The 14931-nt window shown below is 38.7% G+C and overlaps 1 protein-coding gene and 1 long non-coding RNA gene across 5 annotated transcripts in view; one reads left to right on the forward strand and one right to left on the reverse strand.

The window, feature by feature from the left end:
- Positions 1 to 14931, reverse strand: part of TENM3 (teneurin transmembrane protein 3) — a 991614-nt gene that overhangs the window by 921733 nt on the left and 54950 nt on the right. The gene's annotated exons all lie outside the window — the stretch shown is intronic.
- LOC110125460 (uncharacterized) overlaps positions 1 to 14931 on the forward strand; it is a 32084-nt gene that overhangs the window by 8454 nt on the left and 8699 nt on the right. The gene's annotated exons all lie outside the window — the stretch shown is intronic.

Consider the following 14931-nt stretch of genomic DNA (forward strand, 5'->3'; position numbering starts at 1 on the left):
GATTCAGATCCTAATGCAAGCACAGCATTTTCTTCTTTGTATGTATGGGAAAGCCAGCCCTTTTGAGAGTTAGAATAGCTTTCAAGACTCCTGATTTAAATTTCAAACTCTTGATCATAGCTGGGGAGCAAAGGTTTTTATATTGGAATTGGAAATTGAGTTCTTTAGCTCTATACCAAGTGATAATATTAAGCATTTTGTTGTATCCACCATGCAGGCCAAGTTCCCCACTGTGCCTTCAAAGCCACAGTGAATGAACCATATTTGGATTTGCTTATCAGGAAGAGACATTTAGAAAGACAATGCACTTGTCCTGCAAGGCTGAGATTCCTGATGCTTTTAGATAGGCCTGTGGAGAGCTGCAAAATGGGCCCTAAAATCAGGCTGACATGGTTGCTTAACAAGCTTCAGCATGCTCTGTGGGCTCAGCGAGTTTGTGGTGTCCCCCACAGGGCTGCTGATGGCAGCCATCATAATTAGGACACATGAATCAAAAACACCAGGTGAAGATTTCGCCTCAGAAGAAAGAAAAGGCAGATGGAGGGAATTACCATGCCCTTTGACTGTTAAGCTCCTTCATGCAGCTGGATGGCTGGCCAGCCCTGGCTATGAATGGGTCTGTAGGGCAGTTGACGGAAGACTAACCCTTCCTACAGCAAGCATCAAAAAATCTCTCTTGTCCTTTCACCGTAAAGCCTTCATCTTTCTCTCAATATTTGGTAAAACAGGTAACAGTGTTGTCTTCCTTCTTTTTTTTTAAGTGGGAAAAAGGAACTTGGCGAGCTTTTCAACAGGAAGAAAACCTCCATAACCTTAAGGGACATGACCTTGAAAGAGATTTGCTGAACTTTAATATGACTGGATTTTTTCCAACCTTGATGGGCTCTTGATTTTAAAATCTGCCTAACAAAAGCTCTGCCAGGAAAGCTGTTATTATAGAGATGCTTCTCAATAGAGAGAAGTGGGTTAATTGCAAGCTCTCCAGTCAAATAAAGGAGGGTTTTGAAAACAAGTGCAAAATTAACAAAATGTAGCACATTGCTCTTATGGAAAAAAACGATGAGGGAGAAACATTTGAAATGGCAAAATGTCTCACATAAATTGACGTTATAAAACTTGTTGGAAGAGACTATAAGAGATTTCAGATTACTCATAAACAATTGCCCATATGACCTTGATATGAATACAGAAATCCATTAGCGATCAAATTTTCAAACATAATTGTACACACACAAAAAATAAGTATTTTCCCCCATCAATTTATGTTGACAGGATCTAGTTTAATAACACAATCTAGCCTTATTTATGTTTTTATCTTCTTTTTCACTGTATTGCTTCTGAGATTTAGTAAACATAATTTACAATGAAAAGCTGAACACTAAACTGTGAATTTGTTGAGAGGATTTCATTTTGGCATTACATGTTCTCAGTGGAAATTTAAGTTCCATTTGGGGTCCAAAATAAAAGCCCCCAAATACACAAGAATTTCTGTTTCCCTAATTATAAGCAGTGGCAATATTTTTCTTCTAACAAAAGGTCAATCTTAAGGGCAGTCCCCTGACCTTCACAATTTTAATAGAAAACTCACATTATATAGTGTTGTATCTATGACTTATGTGATAACATCATTTAATGTAAAATTGTGTGAATGATTTCAGACTATTTTGAAAGCATGATTTTACCTGTGAATGTGTTTAATATTTGTAAATCACAGTGCGATAGGCAACACTGCCCAGAAACGAGGTTGTCATGCAGACTAATAAAGATCTTTACTAGATCCATCTGAGAAACCACAGAGAAAATTGCATTTCTGTTCACACGCCCCAAGACTGGCAGTCCCAGAAGGACACGTGCCTTAATTTGGCCTGTTAAGTAAATGAATATTTCTGAGAATCCATGGAGTCAAGCAAAAACACAATGCTGCCCATTGCCCACTTTTATTTTAGTACTGGTCGGACTTGACATTTCTTTGTCTGATTTGAGCTTCATTTGGAAGCAATTAACTATTTTGTATTAGATATAATAAGGGTCTCTAGTGCATGGACCACATTTGCCTGCATCAGTTGTTTAAGGCTTAATTGAGTAAAATTGCATTTGCACTCAACGTAGCTCCAAAAGATAACTAATTCCTTACTTCTTCTCTCATTTCTTAAAGTGCACTGGGCAGGACAAAGAGTGTTGGGGGTAAAAGATTGGCCAAAGTTCTTAATTACCCTTATTTTTATTTTACTTTCCTGATATTTATATTTGAGCACCAAAATAGTCAAGAGTCATGTAAGTAAAATACTCAACACATCATTTAAAATACCAGCTCAGATGCCCAAATTTATCTTCATGTTTTTAATTTTTTTAAAAAATCATGTTTCTAACTTACTGTTTGTAATTTAATTTTTGTTATTATGAACACAATTTATTTTTTCTACTTGCAGCTTATTTATCTAACGACAAAGATTTAAAATCTGGTCATTTTAGGTTGACTCCCTTCCTGGGCAAACTGACTCACTCCCTTATCAGGGGTTCCAGGTATTCTGTACGTAGCCCTCTTAAAGCAGTTATCATGTGGCTATGCAAGCATCTTTTACATAGTTGTGCCCACAATTAGTCTTTTTAGTTGCTGGAGGATAGGAACCTGTTTTTAGTTTTCTTTTTAGTCACTTATTTATTTTAGGAGGCTATAACTGACATATAATATTGTGTACATATAAGGTGTCCAACATAATGATTTGATACATTTATGTATTACAACATGATTAACATTTGCTAACACTTCTATCACAAAGGAGTCTGGTTTTATTCATAGTTGAACCTCAGGACTGACTAAAGAATCTGATACAAGGAAGCAGGAAAAGGTAACTTGCCTCTAAACATCACTAGAAACTTCCATTGAGGAATATTATCAATAAGGGCTGAAGATGGCTTCCTTTTTCCCACTCCTTGAGCATAGATTAAGAAGGGTACAGTCTGGTCTAGAACCCTGTCTTGATTCTGGAAGCCTATGAATGTTTAAATGTCTTTGCCTAAAAATGTTAAGAATGAATTAAATAATTAGAATGATCTCCTGAATCTATTCTGAAATGTCTGTGATGGGATGATGAGATTACTTTCACTGACTTTGCTTCACTGTTAAGAGATTTCTTGTTTGTTCCTACTCATAAGCTGTGGATTTTTCCTTTATATTTTCCTACTTATCCTTGAAGACAGGAGTCATACTTTATAACTTCCACTGTCTTGACTCCAACCATGGAAGAAACTAATATATAACAGTAATTGGTAAAACATATGGTGCAATTAATTATTGTAAGAATTTGCTTCTAAAAAGCACCATATTAAAGATACAATCTTTAGAGACTTCCTTGGTGGTCCAGTGGTTATGACTTTGCCTCCCAGTGCATGGGGTACAGGTTCGATCCCTGGTCAGGGAGCTAAAATCCCACATGCCTCGTGGACAAAAAACCAAGATGTAAAATAGAAGCAATGTTGCAACCAACTCAATAAAGTCTTAAAAAAATGATTCATATTAAAAAAAAAATCTTAAAAGAAAAAAGATGCAATCTTGAAAACATTCTTAGGAAGAACTTTTCATTTAATGCTTAGCAAATCAGACTGTTTTCTGAGTGGAGAAGAGTGAGCCATATTATAGATCACACCGGCCACATCCCAACAGTGTTCAGGCCTTGCCTAAACACTGACATTAATAACAACTGGAATTTGCCAGAGGTGGAGCTAGTAGCTTTCATCTTGCTCTGTGGCAAGCCGATATGTGTGTGTGCTCAGTTGTGTCTGACTCTTTGCGACCCCACAGACTGTAGCCCATCCTCTGTCCACGGGATTTTCCAAGTAGGAATCCTGGAGTGAGTTGCCATTTCCTCCTCCAAGGATTGAACATGTGTCTCCTGTGTTGCAGGTGGATTGGTTACTGCTGAGCCACCAGAGAAACCCAGCAAGCAGACATGATATGGTCAAATGAAAGGCTCAGAGACATGTTCTACTTGGTACCAAGAGACAGCGATGTAGCCATAAAGCATCCTTTTGGGTCCTGGCTCTTCCTCTTCCTCAGTGTGTTTCCTTGGGGAAATTTCCTATTCATAAAATTGGTATATTACATAAGGAGACATGTAAAGTGCTTGGACTGGTCCTTGGCATCTAGCAAGTGCTCCTTAAGTGGTTGCTTTAATGATACTAAAGAAAACAAAAGACCTACCATTCAATATGAATGTACCTGCCAACACCATGCTAACTACTTAACATATTAACAAAAACAATTGCCCAAGATCAAAGGAGACTAAGGCAACAGTGAAGATTCAGATTCAGATCTATACAAACCCCTCATCAGGTCTTTCTTTAAAGGTGATGCAAGAGCTTCCCATGTGGTAAAGGTAATTCTTATTTGTCATATGTTCCTCAACACCTAGGAAGCTCTTCTTGGTCAACGGGCAGCTGAAAGCAGGTTTATCTGTATGCACTATTGTGTTAGTTTATGGTTCTCACAAAGCACAGTGGCTATTGGTATCACATGGCTGTGCAAAGCAGGTAGCTCTGTAGATAATTGCTTAAAGTCTGTTCAGTTCAGTTGCTCACTCATGTCTGACTCTTTGTGACGCCATGGACTGCAGCACACCAGGACTCCCTGTCCATCACCAACTCCCGGAGTTTACTCGAACTCATGTTCATTGAGTTAGTGATGCCATCCAGCCATCTCATCCTCTGTCGTCCCCTTCTCCTCTTGCCTTCAATCTTTCCCAGCATCAAGGTTTTTTCAAATGAGTTCAGCTCTTCGCATGAGGTGGCCAAAGTACTGGAGTTTCAGCTTCAGCATCAGTCCTTACAGTGAACACCCAGGACTGATCTCCTTTAGGATGGACTGGTTGGATCTCCTTGCAGTCCAAGGGACTCCCAAGAGTCTTCTCCAACACCACAGTTCAAAAGCATCAATTCTTCTGTGCTCAGCTTTATTTATAATCCGACTCTCACATCCATACATGACTACTGGAAAAACCATAGCCTTGACTAGATGGACCTTTGTTGGTAAAGTAATGTAGGTATCAACATTAATAATTATTACCAGATTTTTTTTTCTTTCAGAATGGAGATTTCTCTGAGAATTCAATGGGTGTATGAGTTTTACTCTCATGCTTCTCATGATTTGTTCTAAGTATAGAATCACATAAATGATGTGATAATATCAGGTCAAGTTTTTCTTTTCCCTTTTCTTCCTTTTTAATGACCATTTCTTCAGGTTTGACTTAAGCATGGACTCACAAAGGGGATATAATGATCTCAGACATAGTATTTTTCCTGATACTGAGGAGGGCTTCATAACGTTCATGGCATCAGTTTGTATTCCTGCATCATTCTATTCCTATATGAAATAAGTCAAGCCTGTTAATGCAAACTGCTCCCCTACCCCCACAGTGAGAGACTGAGACTTATTCCACTCGCCTCAAAAACAGAACACGTGTGCATGTGTTACATGTGCACATATTTGTACATATTCATTATGATAATATATGTAAATTGAAGACCACATTTGAGCCAAGCTGCGTAGGTATGCCACAGTTGGCTTACCTCTTTCTGGATCCTGAACAAAGCCCAGGGAACATCGGGAGACTGAAAATAGCTGTGACATGTGGGGATCTCGAAGATGGCCACTGTCATAGGATTGCCATACCATGCTTTCTGGTTTCATTAATTGAGTTTTTAAAAATGCCTCCTTTAGCTTCAGATGTACTAACTTATATATTATCATCCACCCATGGATCTGTTTATTGTTTACCTGCCTATTCACATACCATTCTAAATACTATCTCACTTTGTGTGTATCTCCTAATTCAATATTCAGCTCAGAGCTCCTCTACTCTTAGGCATTTTCTGACTAATTCCTTTTAACTTTTGTCACTCAGCACTTGGGCACATCCTCTGTGCATTTCCATACTCATTTTATGCTTAATCATGAAGTGCTATGAATACATTTATTTGTGCTTTCATTAGATTATTTCAGGAGTACATGCTGTTACTCAAAATTTTAAGTTTCTAAAGGCCAGATGATGTCCTTCATGTCTATCTTAAAACAATTTATTTCCTGCACCTTCGATCCCATTATGATACTCCTTGCATACTCAGCAGTAAGTGCTAGCTGAATCAACTTAAAAATGGCTGAGAGGCAATGAAATAGCATATATATGTTTTCTAATCATGGTTTATCTGATTGGGATGGTTCTCTCTTGGCCTGATGATAAAATCCCACATGAGAAATCAGCAGAAATATTACCCAGAATTTAAAAAAGAAAGGAAAAATCCTTCTCATAAAAAATTATTTTGAGAGACTGAAAATTCAAAAACAACGAATTTGATGCCTTGGAATTCACAGGAGAAAACATTGGGAAGGGACAAAACATAAATAATTGGAAAGCTTTCCAATTCATTTGACAAGGCTAGAATAACTGTAAAACAAAAACATGACAGAAAAATAAACCTAAAAACATTCACCAGTGTCACTTGTGAATGTAAGATTGAGAAACTGTAAACAAAATATTAGCAAATCGAAACTAACAATATAAGGAAAAAAAGGTTATGGTAGAATAAGTGTTATTGTGAGAATGCAGAAAAATGTGAATTAAGGTATTTGATTAATCTAACTTATTGAGGAGTTAATAAGGATGAAATTTTGCCATTGGCAAGAACATGGAGGACCTGGAGGGTAATATGCGAAGTCAGACAGAGAAAGACAAAATCTATGATATATCATACACATAAATCATACAAAAGTATAATATCACTTATATGTAGAATCTAAAAAATACAACAAATCAGTGCATATGACAAAAAAGACACATTCACAGAGATATAAAGAACAGAGTAGCGGTTACCAGTGGATATACCTGGCTTCAGTGCTGGCTATTTCTCAAGTACCCCTCCCTCTCTCAACTAGGAAACACAGAAGTCCTATAGTAATCTGTTTTACCGTCACACTTGTAGCCGTTCATCCTCCCTGACTGAACCCTGTCTCATGCACCTAGTAAAAACATCCACCAACCTAAGGGTGGGAAGCCTGTGAAGAACTCGTGAATGAAAACAGAAAAAGCTACAGAAACAGAGGTAATTTTATTCAGCGAATTGGATATCGCTTACATGAACTGGCTTTCTTTCTACATTTCTTTTTGAAAGGAGAAGAGTGAGCTAAAACCTCAAGATCCAACTCAGAGCAAAGATTCTGAGGATGCTTTCTTGCCTTTTGCCAAGGATGTCTGAGCAGAGGATGAAAAGACTTATTCCTGGATCAAATTCTGACTTTCAAGTCAAAACTGACTAATGAAGTGGAAGCAATGAAAGTCTGACCAGCCCATCATAAAGCCCCTGAGCCATGCCAAAGGAAACAGGGCAGGATCAGATACGGAGCCTAAATTGCAGGAACACACTTTATTTTTAATCAGGTAAAAGGTCGATAAGCTTTTTTGTTCTAAGTTTGAAAGGGAAGACAGATCAAAGAAGAGGAAATTTTCCAAAAAGGGAAATCTTATAATAAAATCACCCAATACTATATATTTCTTATCATAAAATTACTAATGTGAATATGTGTGTTTATACATTAGTGATATTGACTTAAACTAAGAATAAGAAAAATGCATTAGGGGTGATATGATTTTCGAAGAAAGCACTAAATTTGAGGTCATTCTTTTTTTTCCCCCCTGCCTTTGAGGTATCATGGAATTTTTAGAAGATTTTTACTTAATTACAAGGAACCTTAGCGTCTACGTCTATGAATAAGGAGATGTCTGTGTAGTCAAAATTTTATCAGCATTGAGTTAGGTAATTTATGTGGAAACACTTTAAAATTGTGTGGTAAGCTCTATAAACAGGTACTATTAAAGGAGACACTATGCTAAACAGGGGATATGAGTTGTAACAAGAGATACTTTTGTGGGTTTTTATCAGTTTCTATAAAAAAAATGAAATGCAGTTCCCAAAATAGTACCTGATATATAATAAAAATTTAATATATACTAGTGAGCAAATGTTTTTTCTCTTTTGGTTTGGCTTCTGTGGCAGAAAAGCATTGCTTTAGAGTGAACTTAGTTCCAGCTTAAGTGAAGATAAATAAAGGAAGTTTAACTGTGTTATATGATAAGCAAAGTCTTCTGTCCCAAGTAAGCTGTGTTTTAGAGTATAAAGATAAATTGCCATAAAAAAAATGAAATTCTTCTATTTGCAACAATGTAGTGTGGAGAAGGCAATGGCACCCCACTCCAGTAGTCATGCCTGGAAAAATCCCATGGACGGAGGAGCCTGGTGGGCTGCAGTTCATGGAGTTGCGAAGAGTCAGACATGACTGAGCGACTTCACTTTCACTTTTCACTTTCATGCATTGGAGAAGGAAATGGCAACCCACTCCAGTGTTCTTGCCTGGAGAATCCCAGGGCCGGGGAGCCTGGTGGGCTGCCGTCTATGGGGTCGCACAGAGTTGGACACGACTGAAGCGACTTAGCAGCAGCAGCAGATGGAACTAGAGAGTATTATGCTTAGTGAAATAAGTCAGACAGAGAAGCAGAAACACTCTGTTATCACTTATATGTGGAATCTAAAAAAATAAAACAAATGAGTGTATACAACAATAGAAATAGATTCACAGATACAGAGAGCAAGCTAGTGGTTACCAGTGGGGAGAGGAGAGAGGGGACGGGCAGGAGACAAGGATATATTGTACAGCACAGAGAAATATTGTCATTATCTTCCAATAACTTTCAATGGAGTATAAGCTATAAAACTGTTGAAACACTATGGTACACACCTGAAACTAATGTGATATTGTAAATCAACTCTACTTCAATAAAAAATGCATAGCTAGGGAAACTAGGTGTTCTGGTCCTGAGAATCTCTGAGGAACCATGGGGGGTAAGACAGATGCTGGATGAGGTAGAATGGAGCAACTGTTATGATTTTCAAAAATGAGAAGAAGGATGGGCTTCCCTGGTGGATCAGTGGTAAAGGATCCACCTGCCAGTGCAAGAGGCAGGGGTTCGATCCCTGGTCTAGGAAAATCCCTCATGCCGAATGGCACTTAAGCCCAGATCCCACAATTACTGAGCCTGTGCTCTAGGGCGCCAGAACCGCAACTACGGAAGTCCACATGCTCCAGGGCCTGAGCTCTGCAACGAGAGAAGCCACCATCTCAACTTGAAGCCCGTGCATAACAAGAGCATTCCCTTATCGCTGCAGCTAGAGAAAGCCTGCACTGCATGGGGAAATGAAGACCCAGCACAGCCAAAAGTAAACACATAAATTTACTCCTTTAAATGGGAAGGAGGAGGCTATCATAATTTACAGACATCATTTTGACAGGTATTCAGCACTTTCTATACGGTGTTATTAAAATGTATTCAGTGATTTCTAAAGAATGAAAGCAATTGATAATAGGAATCAGCATAGGTTCACCAACATAATCATGGAGTTACTAAGGGAAGAAACTTGTCAATTAAAAAAAAAATCAAGGTATCTGGCAAAGCCTAGAAAAACTATGTTGGTGACTATATGGAGGAAACGAAGATTGGGCAAAGATACGGGGAAGGTGAACTCAAAATCGTGCAAATGACCAAACTCCAAACCAGAGTTTAGTGATGGCTCAGTATCCACCTATGGGGAGGAATCCACAGCCAATTGATGGCTTTTGTCTTCAGCCCTTCCTGTTTGATGGTTTATAAAGAACTTAGTTCACACGCTTATTCAATTTCCTTCAACCACAAAAACAGCTGTCTATGGGATGCAGGAGAAGACCATTCCTGAAAAGAATTTAATAAGAGTTTCTGTGGAGGAAAAACCAGAGGTTTAAGTCAACAGTACGGTTAACGTAATTAGGGTGATGTGCCTGCCACAGATGCTCCTGCGACCTTCACTGCTCTGACTGAAGCTCAGAGTCGAGAGTGAGGAAAGTCACGATCCTACCTGGTGAAACTAGTGCTCCTCCCACAGTTGACAGGACTTAGTCTAGCGGAAGGAGGGACATGGGGATTATGATCTCAGCTGCAGGACTTGTGGATTTTCAGCACATAGTACGTGCCTATAAGGGCTTCCCAGGTGGCTCAGTGGGTAAAGAATCCGCCTGTAATGCAGGAGATGAAGCAGATGTGGGTTTGGTCCCCAGGTCGGGAAATCCCCTGGAGGAGGAAATGACAATCGACTCCCATATTTCTGCCTGGAGAATCCCATGGAAAGAGGAACCTGGTGGGCTACAGTCCATAAGGTTGCAAAGAGAAGGATGCGACTATAACAATGTAGCATGCATGCAGGTGATTATAAACAAAGTCACAGGAAGCCTCTGAGACTAAAATGAACAAGTTATAATTAAGATGAGGCAGATTTGGATTTAAATTAGATAATTTTATTAAGAATTAGATATGCCCTAAATCCTCATGAACCACTGAGTTTCACACCAAAGAAAGAGAGGTTCAATGACAGTTTGTTGATACAGCAGAGGAGATTTAAGTTGGACTTTGAATAGGATACCCTCCAAAAGCCCCTTCAAAATGAACATTTGAGTTGTCATCCAGGGTCGTGATTCTTCAAAGTACTTTGGAAAGTTAAAGATGTAGCAGTTATAATCGAGATCTAAAATGATAGCAATACAATCTACTAGTAACCATACACTAATATTAACACAAGACTTCACTTTACCAACGTATAGACATCTTTGCTTCAGGGTCACAGCTAACTATAAATCACACATTCAGTACTGGTAGGTTAGAGAAATGAGCAATTTCAAGTTAATACATCTAATCTCAACATTCTAAACTCTTCTGACCTAGAATAGGAAGTAGTTTCAATTTGTGAGGCTTCTCACACAGCCTTTGTATATGAGAAGGGTGGATCAGATGGCCTTTAAGTTTGATTTCAACTCTTAGTTCTATAAATTTATAAATAGGCATGTCCTAAACGATAGCTGAATTCCTTGATAACCATGGTAGCAAATACTAATAGGATTCTGGGATGGAAACGGAGCATATTCCACAAAGCAGTGACTTGCACTATGCTGTTATTGGCTATGTCTTTAAGAGTTTCATGATGGATTCTGGACTGCATTACGTAAAGTGAAATACATAATTTTGAGGCTATCTGATGTTGAAGCAAAAAAAAAAAAGAAATACTCCTTGGGCTCAGGAGTTTTTGAGGAAAGGTTGAGGAGCTGAGATTTAAACTGAGGAAGCAAAGTCTGGGTGAGTGCTTTACACCAATAAACAGGCACTCACAGAAGATCACGTTGGTGCTGGTGAGCAGATGTTTTCTGTGTTGGATGAGAGCAGAACAAAAGAAAAGGATTTAGAGTAAAGTAAAAGCAATTTTTTTTTTTTTTTTTGGATGCCCTGTGTCCCTAAGTGTCTTTGAGATAGTGAAATACGTTACCAGGGAATGTTGACTGATCTACTTATTGGAGGGTTTTAAGAAAGATTGCAGGGCATCCTGTGCCAGATGCGAGTATAGCGCTAGATGACCTCATGATATTTTCTACTGTAGTAACTTATAACACAGTGAAAATTCACATACTATCTGGAATCCAAAGTAGGTTCATCTTGAAAAACAACCGAGGTTCGTGGGATACTGGCTAATGTTGCCGTCATTTCATTTGGTTTTTCAGATATATAATCTTCAGGACATTCATTATTTAATTCTAGCACTGAGAAATGATTTGCCGCCCTTAATGTTAGAACTGAGTATATTTTCACTGAGGTCGAAAGCCCAGCAATTACAGTGATGTGATAAAATTCCTCAGTGAATTTACACTGCATAAAGTTGCTTCTGCATGAATTTACACACTAAGAACTTTTTAAAAATCAAAGTATTATGTCATTCTCCTTGCATATTTAGGAAAGGACCCACAGTGATATCACTTCCTTTGTTTCCTATTAGTTCAGATGCTTTAAAACAAGTTTTCCTATTTTTAAAATTATTTGGCACAGTCATATCATAAATTACCTTCTTTGCATAATAGCTGTTGCCCAGTAGGCATTATACCATTTACTTAATTAATGTGATCCTAAACGAAACTTAGTGCCTATTTTAAAATGTCCACTACATTTGAATGTTAGGTATACTTCCTTGCCTCAAAGAACACAACGGAATTGTTTCAGAACAATGTTTTGGGCAGAACAGATGTTTTGAGCAGGAACAGGTTTTGATTAAGGCACATAAAGCATCTTTCCAGTTCGAGAGAACAGTTAGGTAAGCAATTCTTCCTGCTGTGTACCAAAGCTTTCTGTTGCAAAATGGGGTCCTTAAGATAGGCAGCTTGGGTGGGGCCAGGAGCTTGTTACAAATGCAGAATCTCAGACCCAGTGAAACAAAATCAGCATTTAAACAGGACACCCAGTTGCTTGGTATGCACATTTAAGTTTTAGAAGCATCATGATCAAAGGTTCTTGGGAGCAGAAGAGAGTTGTTTCCCAAAGAAGAGCAGAGATTGAGTGTGTCTGCTGGGCATTTCTGCTGAGGAGAAGGCAGCCTCTATTTATACACCTGAGGGATTGATATCTTCCCATCACTGACATTGGTTTCCTCTGATACTGAATCTCAAGAAAGTGAAGTCACTTAGTTGTGTCCGATTCTTTGTGACCCCAAGGACTGTAGCCCACCAGTCTCCTCCGTCCATCAGATTTGCCAGGCAAGAATACTGGAGTGGGTTGCCATTTCCTTCTCCACGGGATCTTCCTGACCCAGGGATTGAACTTGGGTATCCCACATTGCAGGCAGACTCTAGCATTTGAGCTACCAGGAATCTCAGGAGGCAGCCTCTATTGTACTTAGGATACACCTTGATAAAACTGTCTTCACTTCTTGGGAATCACTGGCCTCCCTCAAGAATATCATTGAAATTACATATAACATAAAATAGGATGCTCGTGCTAGCTCAGTTGTGTCCAACCCTTTGTAACCCCATGGACTGTCACCCAGGCAGAATACTGGAATGGGTTGCCACTTCTTTCTCCAGGGCATCTTTCACGGCCCTTACCACTGCACCACCTGGGAAGCTCATATTAATATTTAATGATTAAATTTCCAGTTGCATCACCTATTACATTTTTACTATCTTCCTCTCATCCATATATCCTCATTCCTACAAGATCACTCAACATTTTCTGCATTTCTCATCTGTATACCTTGCTCATGTATTTTCTCATCATGGGATTCCTTTCTTTTTGTTTCCGTAGAGATTCTTCACATCTTTAAAGCCACATGTTAAAGTGGATGGCCACCACAGAACCCTTCCTAACCAGAATTGGTTGCACCCTATCAGGCATTCCCTGGGTAGGCATAATGTACTGTTCTCTGCCTGTGCAGTGCTTATGAGCTGAGTTGTGAAGTTCCATGCTCCTGGACTGAGCCCTTACTCTTTCCCTACTGGTTCATTGATGTTGGCCAATATTCTCAATCAGATCTTTAATTTCATTGTCTATTAAATAGGAATAACAATACTATCTTCTTCATAGGATTACCATGAGGATTAACAGAGATAATACTTTTAAAAAGTTAATACAATGCTTTAGATCAGTTGTTACTTAGTGGTGTTCAACTCTTTGCAACCCCATGGACTGCACCACACCAGGCCTCCCTGTCCATAACCACCTCCTGGAGTTTGCTCAAACTCATATCCATTGTGTCAGTGATGCCACCCAACCATCTCATCCTCTGTCATCCCCTTCTCCTCCCGCCTTCAATCTCTCCCAGCATCAGGGTCTTTTCCAATGAGTCAGTTCTTTGTGTCAGGTGGCCAAAGTATTGGAGCTTTAGCTTCAACATCAGTCCTTCCAATGAATATTCAGGGCTGATTTGTTTTAGGATTGACTAGTTTGATCTCCTTGCAGTCCAATGGACTATGAAGAGTCTTCTCCAACACCACAGTTCAAAAGCATCAATTCTTTGGCACTCAGCCTTCTTTAGGGTCACATCCATACATGACTCTCACATCCATACATGACTACTAGAAACACCATAACTTTGACTAGATGGACCTTTGTTGGCAAACTAATATCTCTGTTTTTTAATATGATGTCTAGGTTGGTAACAGCTTTTCTTCTAAGGAACTAGCATCTTTTAATTTCATGGCTGCAGTCACTGTCTGCAGTGATGCTGGAGCCCAAGAAAATAAAGTCTGTCCATTTCCATTGTTTACTCATCTATTTGCCATGAAGTGATGGGACTGGATGCCATGATCTTAGTTTTCTGAATGTCGAGTTTTAAGCCAACTTTTTCACTCTCCTTTTTCACTTTCATCAAGAGGCTCTTTAGTTCTTCTTCACTTTCTGCCATAGGGTGGTGTCCTCTGCATATCTGAGGTTACTGATACTCCTCCCTGCAGTTTTGATTCCAGCTTGTGCTTCATCCAGTCCAGCATTTCTCATGTGCTTGGCAAATAGTAAGCTCTTAAGATAGTTGCTATTAATTGTAATAAAATAGTCTCAAAAGCTAATGCACTGACAAACAGAGTGTTTCTGGGGATATGTGTATATATTTTCCATCATATTAGCGTATACAGTTCTTGAATGTGATGATGAGAACATATCTATCTTTGTACTTCCTCATTCTTTAGATAGCTCTGAAAAGTGTTAGTCTTATCACAGTTAATTGCATCAAATCACAGTTTTTTTCCCCAATCATAATGCAAGCCAATTTATTTTTTCCTTGAAAATATGAATAGTCACCATTCTCTGTAAGTTATTTTTTAATTTATGTAACCTCTGAATCTTCTCTTCTACATAGTAATTTTTTAAGCCTTTTTTCTGAAACATCTTTTCTATAAATAGAATGATCAGGTTTATGGATCTTCCCTCCAAGTTCGCCTCAGGCCCCTAAGTTGCATATCCAAGAATTAGATTTTATCTAATCTCATTCTCTTTGGACACTACCACTAGTGGGTCCAGTGTGTTTTATAAATGCTTAATGTGATTA

Source organism: Odocoileus virginianus, chromosome 32 (genome assembly GCF_023699985.2).
Source record: "Odocoileus virginianus isolate 20LAN1187 ecotype Illinois chromosome 32, Ovbor_1.2, whole genome shotgun sequence".
NCBI classification, from domain to species: Eukaryota; Metazoa; Chordata; class Mammalia; order Artiodactyla; family Cervidae; genus Odocoileus; species Odocoileus virginianus.